This window comes from Macrosteles quadrilineatus, unplaced genomic scaffold (assembly GCF_028750875.1).
Source record: "Macrosteles quadrilineatus isolate MER2022 unplaced genomic scaffold, UCM_ALF_1.0 Scaffold_4__1_contigs__length_99947679, whole genome shotgun sequence".
In the NCBI taxonomy this organism is placed as follows: Eukaryota; Metazoa; Arthropoda; class Insecta; order Hemiptera; family Cicadellidae; genus Macrosteles; species Macrosteles quadrilineatus.
The window spans coordinates 16,808,269-16,822,413 of NW_026542597.1; the positions used below are offsets into that span (position 1 = coordinate 16,808,269).

The window sequence follows — 14,145 nt, forward strand, 5'->3', positions numbered from 1 at the left end:
AATTGTTCGGATTAAACAACGATTTTGATCGGTATTATAATCTATACTATTATAAATAATTTTAATAAAGTAAACTTTTGTATTAGGCAAGCTCGCGTATTTTAAGTCGGCGCGGCTCTATGATGATTTTTGATACAAAATTGAAAGAGGGTGTCCATATTGTAGGTGACTATCTATAACTAAAGGTGTTAATCTGCATGTCTTTTTCATAGTTATGCGTTAAATTTTACTACCGTAATCAGAGATCGGCATTACAGTGGTATTAACGAGTATCTTTAAAAAGCGTATAACGCATTTAAATGTTTCTTAATTGGAAAAGTAACGTTCTAATACTAATCTAGCTTCTTTTCCCTATCATAATATCAAACTGAATTATTTTCCTATTCATATAGAACATTTGTGTGTGTTATTTACATAATGCATTTATTCTGAAGTAAACATAAAATACAAGAAGATATTTCCTTTAATATATAAACAAAACAGTTCAGTATGTTTTTTATATATTTATGTTATCCAGCTACAATTTATTAATTTTCAAAATACACACACAATATTTAGTTTCAATCATATTTGCAGTTTGAGCCGCGCCGACTTGAAATACGTGAGCTTGCCTAATACAAAAGTTTACTTTATTGAAATTATTTCATTCTTTTTAGAGCGTTTGAAGTCGGTTGTATTTTTTTACAAAAATAAATTATTTCATGATTTTTAGTGACTGTATAATTTTTTATATATTAATTACTTGAGGATTTTTGATAAGCAAAACTGTTTGACACAATCAAAAGTTCCACAGAACAATCATTATTTTAAAACTGCTTGAGTCACCTGTTCAGGTTACATAATCAACGGGTATGAAAATAAACATTTTTAGATATTCCTTAAGAAGGAAAGAGTTGTCCATTACATTAGGCCTGATGAAAAACTAATTGTCTTTTCTAGATACATTGAAATGTCAGACATCATCGTTTCCTGCAATCGGTGTACTTCTACATTATAAAAAGAAATACAGTAACGTCTCAAGCCTTTTGGAACAATATGAAAGTTATTCCTTAGCTACCAGCACTAAAAAATCTCTCAAGTGGAAAATTGGTCGTTAACACGTATAGTACCTTTGGAAAATATTATATAAAAGATTGGTTCAAGTAAAGTGGTGTTAGTCATGTAGGGGGTTTTGTTTGCTCAAGATATAGCCTAGTCTAAATTGCAAATCATCTTCCTCTAGGACTTTCCGAAGCATGCATAATAGTATTGATATGTTATAGTAACTGGGTAGAGAATATTAATAAACATTCCACATCTGCAAATGAAATATGTATATGAAAGATTGGCTCAGCTAAAAGTGGTGCAAGCCATGTAGGTGGTTTTGTTTGATCAAGATATAGCCTAGTCGAAATTGCAAATCATCTTCCTCTAGGACTTTCCGAAGCAGGCATAATAGTATTGATATGATATAGTAACTGGGTAGAGAATATCAATAAACATTCCACATCTGCAAATGCATGTTTAGTAATTAAAATAATTAACACTTTTAAGACAATTGACGACTATGCACTGTCACACTTCTTAGGTCGTGTAAGGAATAATTGCATTTAATTTATATTTAGACCTGTTTTACGAATGCTTTGGTTTTCACAATACACCTTTATTTGCCAATATCATACAGCTATTCACTGAAACATATATGTTTTTGTAAGTCAGAATATTCAATACTAATAATAGAATTACTGTATACACAAATCAGGTCAAACGTTAAAATACATTTTTTATAGTAACCAAAAAAAAATTCATTTTTCTCAATGTAATTCATAGGCTCCATGGCAAGAAATAGTTTATTGATCAGTATGAAGCAACTGTTTTATGAAGAATTGTCTGTAGCTTCATTTAAATGGTTTCAACTAACAGCTGTAGGAATGTTATTATTATTTATTGCCTTCTCTGCACAAATGTAAACAATCTGCACAAATGTAAACAAAATAAATGTTGAATATTTAAGATTTTTAGGATATTTCACCGAAACAGATATTATACTTAAACATAATATATAAGGTACCGAATAGAAACCCTCCTGGTTATTTTGGTGGTAGAACCACACTGATCGGTAAAAGAATCACAGAGAAATTGGTGAACATACATAGAAAAAAAAAACATCGCCACAAACAAATTGAGAACCTCCTCCTTTGTTGGTAGTGGGGAAGTCGGGTTGACTCAGTTTAAGTCAAGGTTTCGACAGGAATTCCTATTGATTTAGTGTTGGTAATCATTCAATGTTTTTAATGTACATGAACAACAACTCGTTGGATTTTTACTAAAATTTTCACCTAAAGATTGTCAGATTTATTATCTAATTAAATAACATTAATTTTCATGAGAAACTAGGTTTGCTGCTACAGGTGAGGTAATATTTTGTTTTAGAACAATTTATTTATTCTCCTAAAGAATAATATGTATATACAGTAATAGTGTTTTTTATCTATGGGGTCATCAAAACGAAATAGTAAATCTGTCCTGGGCCTAAGTCTTAACATGACACATACGTCAACGGTTTATTTGGGAAATTCGGTAATAGGTTTTTCGTCATACTGCAGCAGAAACAGCTGTTTTAATGCATGTGGTGTGGGTCTAAAGTATCATTTTTACTCTCTAGGGAGTAAAAATAATTTTTAGTCCCTAGGGGGTAAAAATCAGCTGTTGTAAACAGTTGTAAATTTCGATTGTGGCAATCATATCGATTGATTTATTAGGTAAGGCGTTAGTCTAATTGTTGTCGATCGCTCGAGATATCGATGGTATAATGTGCTTTAAAACAATCGTTATAGACGAAATGACTGAATCGCTTACTAAACAGTTGCTTAATTATACCAGCAGAATTGAACACAAGCTAGAAGTTGTTTTGAGAGGTTATCTTTACATAAAATTATTTCGTTTTCTAGTTTAATGTTAACTAATGATGCAATATGACGAAAAATATAGTTTACCACACGGGTAAAAATTGTGTTTTTAGAGAGAGTCACTTTAGGCCCTAGTGATGAAATATACTATTATTAGTGTCGGGGTCTAGAATCCCGTACTTAGAAAAATATCACATCAAGATAGCCGAAACATTGTCAAAACCTCATTATAATCGTTATGGAAATGTCCGCAACAATCATTCAAACAAAATCAAATCCAAAAATTAATTCCAAACCAAGAGTTAAATTAAAACCGAGCATGCAAACGCACACAATGCCGCCAGAGATCGTTACAAACCGTGACGACAATGTCCTACAGATGCAGTGCTGCACCCATCACCCCCTCCCAGCTGACACCCCGATGACGTCATACCCTCCCCTACACAACAGGTGACAGTGTAGCGATCACCTGTCATTCGGTTGTGTCGTATTGTCGTGTTCTGTTGCATTATTTGTTTCTGCTTCTTTTAGCAAGGTAAATGCACAGTTAGGTGATTTGTTTCTTGTAAGGATATTTGTGTAGAGTGACAAGTGTAGTGATTGGTAGTATTTTTAGAGGTTATCTGTAAGAAAGGAGCATGTGATCCTTAGTTCACCTCAATAAAGAAGGATTTTCATTTTCAGGAGAAATTATTGTTATTAATATTTATTACACGGTAGCTGAGTAGGTATGCTCGTTTGGTGATCGAAAGATTGTCGGTTCAATAATTAAAAATGTATTTATTTATTTGGTCGGAAACTTGGCCTAGCTTTCTTTGATTAGGCTTTAAATAAATGGTTCTTGACTGAGCAAAGAGCTTACCATATTCAATTACAAAACTATCATTTAAGTTTTTATTCACGTTTTCTTCGCTTAGATTTGCGCTAAAATTCGCACCACGGAGTAACGGCGTCGTTTGCTCTTTTATTAGTTATGGTTTAATATTATTTTATCACAGATTTGAATAGTTCAAAAAACCAAGTCATTGTTTCTAGCAAGATAGCTCATTGTTAATTGTGTCCCTCTGGTCTTAAACGAGCAAAAATAATTTTTCGAAATTGCAATTGATACTAAACACTGTTGAAGTGGATTTTGCCCACGAATTGTGACAAAGTAAAGAGTTAATTGAATTTGGAAAGTTACTTATTTCAGCTCTTTTAGAGTTGTGCTGGAGTAAAATCTTTTCCGTCTGTTTCAGATTGGAGAAATAGAGCTGGACTCGTAAGTAAGAATTTAGTGAATGTTTGAAGGGACCATAAAATAAACAGGACTGGAAGTAAAGAAAAATTGTTAGTATTGAATCTACTGGCTGGGTAGCTGAGTGGTTATAGTGCTCGCCTAACAATCAAAAGGCCGCCGGTTCAATCCTGGAAGTACATATTATATTTGTTCATAAATAAAATTAAAACACTATGATATTTATGTAACATTAACAAAATAACCAACTATTAATTGTACACAACTTTCAGGCTTGTTCTGCATAACACTGGGAAGATTAAGCACGTTACCTAAGCAAAGTTCTTGTCTAAGTAATGTGAAGTGCAGACATTCCAAGAAGTAGCCTTAGTAATAAATGGACTGCACTGCTTTTAAAACTAAATATATTACAGGGGGTTACTTTATTGGACTGAACTGTATAAGATGTAATGTACTGTGTAAAGTTATTTATTACGATTACCTTGAATTAGAAATAGTTTGTTAAAAATGTTGTCACAGCTCTGCCATTAGAATGGTTAAATACATATTTGAATATAGGAAAATATGTAAAATACATGTAAACTATAGACTACGAGGAGCAATTTGTAAATTATAAATAGAACACAGTGAACGTTATTGGAACCATTAATTTATACTAGTTAAAAACAAGTTGTTCGCTCGTTATTTTTTATGAATATTCATCCAAACCAATGTTAAGTTAGAAAATATCATGTGGCAAGTCCAAGGTCGTTCATGTCAAGGGTTTGCTTCCCGTGAGTCGGTCATAAATTTACTAGATCAATTAATTTACGTAATGATCGGTTCATCCCTTATTTTGCCTTACACGTTCCACGTAAAGGTTTTAAGGCGATGACCTGAAAACCCGTACATTATGATGTACGGAGAAGACAAGGTTAGGTGCAACCCATACATGATGATGTACGGGCAAAAACAAGTTTACGTACAACCCGTACCTGATGATAAACGAACAAAAACAAGGTTACATGCAACCCGTACATGATGATGTAAGGGCAAAAAACAAGGTTACATGCAACCCGTACATGATGATATACGGACAAAAACAAGGTTACATGCAACCCGTACATTATGATGTACGGTAAAAAAACAAGGTTAGGTCCATCCCGTACATGATGATGTAAGGGCAAAAAACAAGGTTACGTGCAATCGTAAACGAGACCAACCTTTAAAAAAAGTTTAAAAGAATGCGGTCTAGTGTATAGTTTAAGGGTTTAAAACTAACTCAGATATTATGGTCACCAAAGCGAGAACTGTCCAAACAACGTTTAAACTGTGCAGTTGACATTCCAAACCACAGTTTAAGGTTGCTAAACTATTGTAGCCAACCAATTCCAAGTCTGGAGACTGGAGGGGATGGGGTCGATTGTATTCTCCCTTAGTTAAACTTTGTGATGTGTTTATTTTTTATTTAGTTTTTATTGATACTGCTGGAATCTGCGATAATGTAACTTTTGAAAGTTATAATCTGCTAACTTCCTTCGTGAGGCTTAAGTAGTTTACTGCTTCGATCGAAATATAATTGAATTAGTTTTGGAACTTTGAAAAGTTAATTCGTAAATTATAGTGGCCATTTCAGTTTTGTGTGTAAAGATATGTGTGTAAAAATTGACCACTTTGCTTTAGTGTTTGTGAAGAATTAATGTTAATCGATTGTGAATTCTGAAACTATTGTAGAGTGTTTAAGGCTAGACTGGCTAGAGTATTAACAACAATCAATGTGCAAATTGCACAATACAATGAGCTAATTGCAAACATAATCGTAATAATGAATTTTAAACTATTCTCATCTGGGATCTAATCACATAAACTATGGCTATGGTAATAATCACAAAGAGAAAATGGTAGACAATGTCTACATTGTAGGTTAGAAAAGCTAGACAACGCCGTTCTGTTGTTTATGTGCTATTCAATACAGATGTTTGAGCCTTGTAGATGTGTATTGTTATAAAATTTTTCCTGGCTTTGCAGCTTATACAGTACTGAATCTATAGTACAAAATATCACATTTATTTCCTATTTAAATATAATTAGTTTAACGAGAACTTAGGTTTGCTGCAACAGGGAGGGTAAAGAAGTGGTTTTTGTTGTACAATGTTAATAGTTTGGTAAGAAATGAATGTATTTTCCAAATTTGATCAAAATATGTTCATAAACAAGCAAACTACAACAGTTGACTTATTCTCCAAAAGAATAACATGGGAATTTTAAATTTAAATTTTTTGGGATTTTCTCCGTAACCATTAGGCACATAACAACGCTTCAATACTAAATTATTATTATTTTTGTAAGCCCTACAAAATGGTTTAGGAAGAAATTGTGAAATTTTGTGTTTTTTTTATCAATGGGAAACCCCTATTTTTACCCCCTAAACCCCCGTTCCCATTATCTGATCATGCTGGTTCGCAAACTCGTTCGAGTAAATGTAGGTTTACACGTTTATTCCAAGTTTCATCAAAATCGGATGATTTTTGCTCGAGTTATCGTTCTAACGGACACACACATAATATATGTATATGAATTTGAACGGTTGGCATTTTTGGCCTCTATGGACCTTAAGACGATAGCTTATTCTCTATATGGGCAATTCGCTAAAAGGTCCCTCAAACTAGATGAACGTGTGTGAAGGAAAAATTATTTCACTTCTCAGAATACCATGTCAATATATCGTACTATAGTGAATATATATAAACTATAGTTTTTTCAAATAGTTTTTGTAAAAGTTAACGTATGGTCTGATTTGTTTTTTATCTAATTTACTATTTTTCCTCCATGGAGGAGCAGTAGCAAACGAAAATCTGATCATTATTCATAAGGATATCAAATTCTGCACCACAAGCCGTGGATAAAGTTCACTTGACCCATATGAAGAAGCTCAAGCTCAAAACGTGAGGTGAGCTTCAAACTCATGAGACGCGTCTTAGGTAAAACGACAGTTTGGGGAGAGGACTGATCTCAAAAATGGCTCGTCGTGACTGGAATCAATATTGACAACTCGAGAGAAGTCATGTCTACTTACCGGGTCTTACATATTACGTGATCGAAGTATCTATTGGATATGTTATTTAGGAGTTTCATGTGTATTGCACAACCTTCGATAAAAAAGCGAAAATTTTCGGTCATATTTACGTAATTTTAAACATCAAAAATAATTTTCGATGCACCGAATCTTATAAGTTTAAGGTTGTTGAGGATTTAAAAAACTTTCAATCGATGATAAAATTGACCTTGTAGTTTTTAAGAAGAGGTTAGTATGTCAAATAGTTGACTAGCATAAGGAACAAAGATCTATATATTAATAGGCAAGCGTGTTTCTTTATACTTTTCTCTCACATCGTGTGCATCACAGGGAAAATCGACGCATCCTGTTAGAAATATATTTTCCTGTAGATGTGCAGAATCCCTTTATAAATTTAAATAGGCTAAAAAATAAGCAGTGAAAATTAATTAAAAATGTAAAAAAATTTACATGGGCCTTATGGTCTTCCTGGTGACGAAATAACAACAAAATATAAACAGAAAATAAAAACAAGTTGAAGAAATTCCAATCACATTTTGTACTTACAGTGAGGAGTGAACATAGAGACGCCTACACATTACTTATTTTTGGCCGAGTTTTTGACCACTGGACGACATCTAAATAAATACTCGAATAAAAAAAATTTGTGTAGGAGAAATTTTGGAAAAGAAACGTTATTTGGGAAGGAATCTGTTCTGTTTTAGTAGTAGACTACCAACAAAACTAGAAGTTTCGTATTCATTGCTATTGAGTAGTTATGATTCATTAATCCATGAAATGCAAACCAAGGATATTAATTTGATCAAAAAACTAAACCAACAAGAATTTTTAATTTAGCTTACAGAAGAAAATTACCAAGTGGTTTAATGGTTAAGATATATTATTAGTTTGTTAGATCGTGAATATTTGCTAGTTGCAATACATATGATAGTTTGTATTATAATAATATAAAGACATAGATGAGGTAATTATGGAGGCACATGTTCAAATTCCGCCAATCATAAAACATGAGAAATTGCCATAAAATAAATCCAGAGGTTTGAATCATATTTTAATCTGTTGGTTTTTTTTTCAACCGTATCTATATAGACTGTAATTTTTCTATATACTAAATCTTTCAATATTTATATTTTATAATATTTAAAAAATTGTAAAAGCAGTATTAACTTTCACGAGTATATAATGGGGTTGGATTAGTTTAAAACGAACAATAAAATATGATTAAATAATACAGATTTATGATTAAATAACAATTATCTACCTCATTAGTGAGTATTTCAATAGTGTAATCACTTAAATTCTGTTTCAATCTGTTAACAATGAGACGTAAATTAATTTGATAAAATCAGCAAAACCAATTTATATTAACATACAATACAGGGAATGTGAATTAGAGTGCAATCGATAGTGTAAACAATCTTCCACCCTTAGTCTGAGCTTTTACTGTTATTGTTATTGATTTTACACCTAAACCATTTTATTGACACCTTAAACTCTCTGAAAAATTTTGAAATATTTTAATTTTTGCAAATTGATTCGCTCAAATATCAAATGAAGTTCAAAAACACAGTATTATCTTGATAACGAACATTATAGTTGAAACATTTTAAACGCAAGAAAATATTCTTTTCTGCATAGTATTGTATAAAATACATCCAACATATTATTTGTATTATTTGTTAAAAGTGCATTTAAACAACAAAACAGTTCCTTCAAATTAGTTCTAATGACCATTACAATGAACATCCATTGGATATATAATTTAATTTTTCAACACTTATTCGGAATTTGTGTTGTAGTTAAAAAAAAAATATTATTTGTAACAGGACTCGAGAATACACAGTAGCAAAAATAGATTGACTATGTGCTATGAGAAATAACTGCATTATAATAGATGAGTGAACGAAGTGAACGAATCTATGTATCGTGTATAGCGGAGTCGGAGAAAAGTTGTCCGCTGGAGTATGTGTGTGTGTGTGTTCGCACCTATAACTCAAGAACCGTTGCACTTATAGCGTTCAAATTTTGCACAAATAGTTATGACACCAGTCTAAAGACACCATTAATATTCTAGACGATTCCACTCAGTAGTAATAATAAAATACTTAAAAAACATTTTTAAATTCGCCCCATAAGAATAACATTAGGAGCTACCTTCTTCTTCTTTTTATTTGTTTACGTTTTGCGACCAACAATTTTGTTGTCTACTTAAGACAGAGAGAACGACTTTTACTCTAAGCTCTTTCATTCATGGAGTAAACAGTTTGGCGTCTATGAATATATATCATTATAATTTCACAGCTTTCAGAATAATGTTATTTAAGCTAATTAAATTTCACAACTTTCAGAATAATAAATTGAACTTAACAATATTAGTCGGCAGTTATATACCGTTTATTTTCAGTATTAAAATTCACCTTTAAATTAAAAGTAATATGTATGTATGTATTTAGAACGAAGCAGCTTTTTACATTATTCAATTTAATGTTGGCATTGAATATTAAATATTCAAAGATGTTGGTATATTTTTATACTAAAATGCTATGCGAAGGGGGGGGGGGGAAAGGTCCCCGACGTAGAGAGTGGTAAAGGAAGCGGAAAGGTGAGCAGTGAAAAGAAAGGAGTACGGAAACCCTTTATGACTGTTAAATTAACGTATCTGTAATACTTAAATGCTATGGAAAAATAGAGAAACAGGTCTACGATGTACGAAGTAGTGAAGGTAATAGTGAAGGAAGTAGTCAATGCGAGTGCTGCGGAGTGTGGGGGGCCTTTATGACAGTTGGAATAATGTATCTGCAATTCTAAAAATGCTATGGGAAGGGAGAGAAACAGGTCCACGATGTAGGAAGTGGTGAAGGAAGTAGTCAATGTGAGCAGTCCGGAGTGTGGGAAGCCTTTGTGACAATTAGAATAATGTATCTGCAATTCTAAAAATGCTATGGGAAGGGAGGGAAAAAGATCCACGACACTTAGGAAGTGGTGAAGGAAGTAGTCAATGTGAGCAGTCCGGAGTGTGGGAACCCTTTGTGGCAGTTAGATTAATGTATCTGCCATAATAAAATGCTATAGGAAGGGAGGGAAACAGGTCCACGACGTAGGAAGCGGTAAAGAAAGTAGTCAAGGCGAGCAGTCCGGAGTGTAGAAACCCTTTGTGGCAGCTAGATTAAGATACCTGCAATACTAAAATGCTATAGGAAGGGAAGGAAACAGGTCCACGACGTAGTAAGCGGTAATGGAAGTAGTCAAGGCGAGCAGTCCGGAGTGTAGAAACCCTTTGTGACAGTTAGATTAATGTAACTACAATTCTAAAATGCTATGGGAAGGGAGGGAAACAGGTCCACGACGTAGGAAGTGGTAAAGAAAGTAGTCGAGGCGAGCATTCTGGAGTGTAGAAACCCTTTGTGACAGTTAGATTAATATACGTTCAATACTAAAATGCTATAGGAAGGGAGGGAAACAGGTCCACGACGTAGGAAGCTGTGAAGGATGTAGTCAAGGTGAGCAGTCCGGAGTGTGGGAACCCTTTGTGAAAGTTAAATTAATCTATTTGAAATTCTAAAATGCTATAGGAAGGGAGGAAAACAGGTCCACGACGTAGGAAGCGGTGAAGGATGTAGTCAAGGTGAACAGTCCGGAGTGTGGGAACCCTTTGTGAAAGTTAAATTAATCTATTTGAAATTCTAAAATGCTATAGGAAGGGAGGGAAACAGGTCCACGACGTAGGAAGTGGTGAAGGAAGTAGTCAAGGTGAACAGTCCAGAGTGTGGGAACTCTTTGTGACAGTTAGATTAATGTATCTGCAATAATAAAATGCTATAAGAAGAGAGGGAAACAGGAAATACATTACGTATATTACCAATGACTTTGGTTAATTAATGGACGAGAAGTTAGGATTGTTGTTGACTGAGATTTGGTTTTTTTTAACAGGTTGGCAGCCTCTTTTAACCTTGCATTTGCCCGTCCACAAAGCAAGGGGTGAGCCGGTACGGTACAAAGGTGAACTGTACTGATAAATTTTAGTGGCAGTGACCAGGATCCGAACCCACGACATTGATGCCTTGGGCCCGAAGTCCGCGTGACGCTACCGACTGAGCCACCGACTCACCATTATTTGCCCCGACTCATGGGTTGATTTGCCCATACAAATAACATTATTGTGTTCACCAGTGACACCGGTAAGTATGCTAGGTGTGGGTGGACTCTTTCATTATTGCGCTCATGTTCACTCATCCCGTTACGCGCAGAATAAGCGTACTACTAGTAATTGTGTACAAGCTGCTATACCCGTGCGTTGCAACGGGAAGAAAATGTGACCCAGAGAGCTATTAAAGTGGTGCTGATGTATGTTTTAAAATACAGTAACTCTATGATTTAGTATGAAAATATAAACTGATTTAAAAGTGTAAACCTACTAACTTTCAACCCCCTACTTTTAATTATATTGGATCCAAAAGAATATGACAACATACCTCATTGTAGCAATACCATCAATTGCTTCATATTGATGCTTCATGAATGGCATGATTTACCAAAACTCTTCAATTTTAGTCAAGCCTCTTTATACGTAGCTTACTATATAAATTACAAAATGAAACTTTGAGCAATGCTTTACAAAACGTATACAACCTTTCTTTAAAACCAAACATAACCCTCCTCAATCTACATACAGCGCCACAAACATATTTTTCGAGTAAATAAACAAACATCAGTTCATTGTACTGACCAGCTGTTTCATTAACTTAACTAATTTAAATTAGTTCATCTAAACTTTAAAAGCATGCCTGGCATAGCCCTTTGGAAATCAGCCTATGGGGAAGAGCCCTTAGGAAATTCATCCATATCAATACTTTTCGGCAAATCTACATACTCTAAGCTTCATTTTTATGTGCCATATGCCTCTATTTTTATTTGGTAAATGGCCTAAACCGCTTACATAAAATTTGATTGTATCACTTTAATAATATAATAGAAGTGTGAGTATTCTATATTTTCAACTTAACCATGGTGATACAGAAATAATATTTTCCCTACAGTCACCCGACAAAGTTGGCTTCCTTGTACTGTTTATAGTACAGAAAGCTGCTAATTGCTGCATATTTATACTTTGCCGTACGGTTTATACTTTGCCGTACGGTTTATACTTTGCCGCACATCAGGATTCCAACGAAACAACACAAAACAGCGTGGTTCTATTATGCACGTAATCCGTGTACGCTTGGAAATAAGGTTGGCAACACTTAAAGATGATAATACTATGAGCAGCTGATTGACTATTATAACTACGATTTAACCTGTCATTTCGTGTTTATAGTTTCGGTTTTTCTGAACTTTCTGGACTTTTCCTTTAAACGTTTTCAAAACATTCCTACGATCTTAATAAACAAGAAAATACCTTTAAAGCATTTTTTTTGGAGCGTAAACCACTTCAAATTACAAAAACATACGGAACTATATTCTCAAAACGCGGAGCACATTTCTTGCCGAGGAAAAATAGCGGAGTGATACGGACCGCGGGTACTACTTTCTATAGGGAGGCCACCATTTGTGTTGCCAGCTGAACCTAAAAACGTGTTGTATAGTTTGAAAGACTAATTATTTATATGCTTTATAGTGACTGTAGGAAAAATATAATGTGTAACACGAGTGAAAAAGGCCTTTGCTGCACTTGAGATCATTCCGCACGAGCCGCAGGCGAGTAAACATTGCTCTCGTGTGCAGCAAAGTGCCACTTTCACCACTAGTTACACAAATAACTATTCCCTACAGTCACCCGACAAAGTGGGCTTCCTTGCACAGATTATGCAACGGAAAGCCTTACTTTGGCGCAAACCAATATTCAAACCAAACAACACAAAACAGTGTGCTTTTATTATGCACGTAATCCGTGTACGCTTGAAAATAAGTTGGCAACACTGAAATATATTACGACTACGATATGCTGGTTTAGCGTTTGGCATTTCGTTAAACGTTTGGATTTAACCTAACCTAAAAACGTTTTGTTGTGTTTGAAAGACTAATTATTTATACTAGTGTAACACGAGTGAAACCTGCTTTTGCCCAATAGTTACACAAATAACTATAGACGAATTCTGCAGCCTGGATACGATGTAGCAGATATTTAACAATAACAATAACTATTTTCATCGCTAGTAATGCGTACATCGGACATCGCTGGAAATAAGCGTGTGCTTCAACTATCTGTAAATTCAACTTGCGTGAAAATATGTTATTACCCTAGTTTGTTATCTCGAGTAATGTTACTATTGCTAAGTACAATTGAGATATTCTAGAAGCGGATTAACTCAAACCCCTATGAGATGAAGAGACACTCTGAAGTCTAAGAACGCCCTCAGGCAGATGGGGAATGTAGGAGAGCGAAGGAGAGAATTAATTTACCGAACACAACAATCCTTTCGCCGCAAGATAATGTTGAAGCGCAATTGTTACGATGGGGAAATCGCTTAAACTGTTATTCATGAACAAAAATTATAATATTGTCGATAACTATAATTGTTAAAGGATTAGTACCTAAGTGAATTAGTAAAACATTGTGTGGGTTTCTATTGGACAGAGTAGTTTTTTACTAGAATACACAGAAAGTGTCTATCTTCTGAGAGATATTTTTTCTCTAAACTTATGAATTTATAGTTTATGGGTTTTGAAAAGATAAAAACGACATGGCAGGATCTGCACGTGGGTGTATGATGGGAAAAATCTCTTTATGGAATTTCAGTTTCTAGCTCATACAATTTTCATCACGCATATTTTAATATTCTACCTGAAAATAAAATTAATTAAAATACTAACCTACCTAATTCGTTATACTTTAATACGTTATTCTGAAATTACGGCCATAGGAATATAGATGCCAATACAATACTAAAGCCTCTATTATTTTCGTATCGCGTTGAATTATTAGTAGTGTTTTTGTTCATGGATTTTCAAACTACTTACAAAACATC

General features: G+C 34.0%; 1 protein-coding gene across 1 annotated transcript in view; it reads left to right on the forward strand.

The window, feature by feature from the left end:
• The first annotated feature begins 3,374 nt into the window (after window positions 1–3,374).
• LOC128991546 (diacylglycerol kinase eta-like) overlaps window positions 3,375–14,145 on the forward strand; it is a 139,608-nt gene continuing 128,837 nt past the window's right edge. The window contains exons 1-2 of the mRNA XM_054414529.1: window positions 3,375–3,423; window positions 4,127–4,149. The gene's annotated coding sequence lies outside the window, so the exon portion shown is untranslated. The remainder of the gene's footprint in view (window positions 3,424–4,126; window positions 4,150–14,145) is intronic.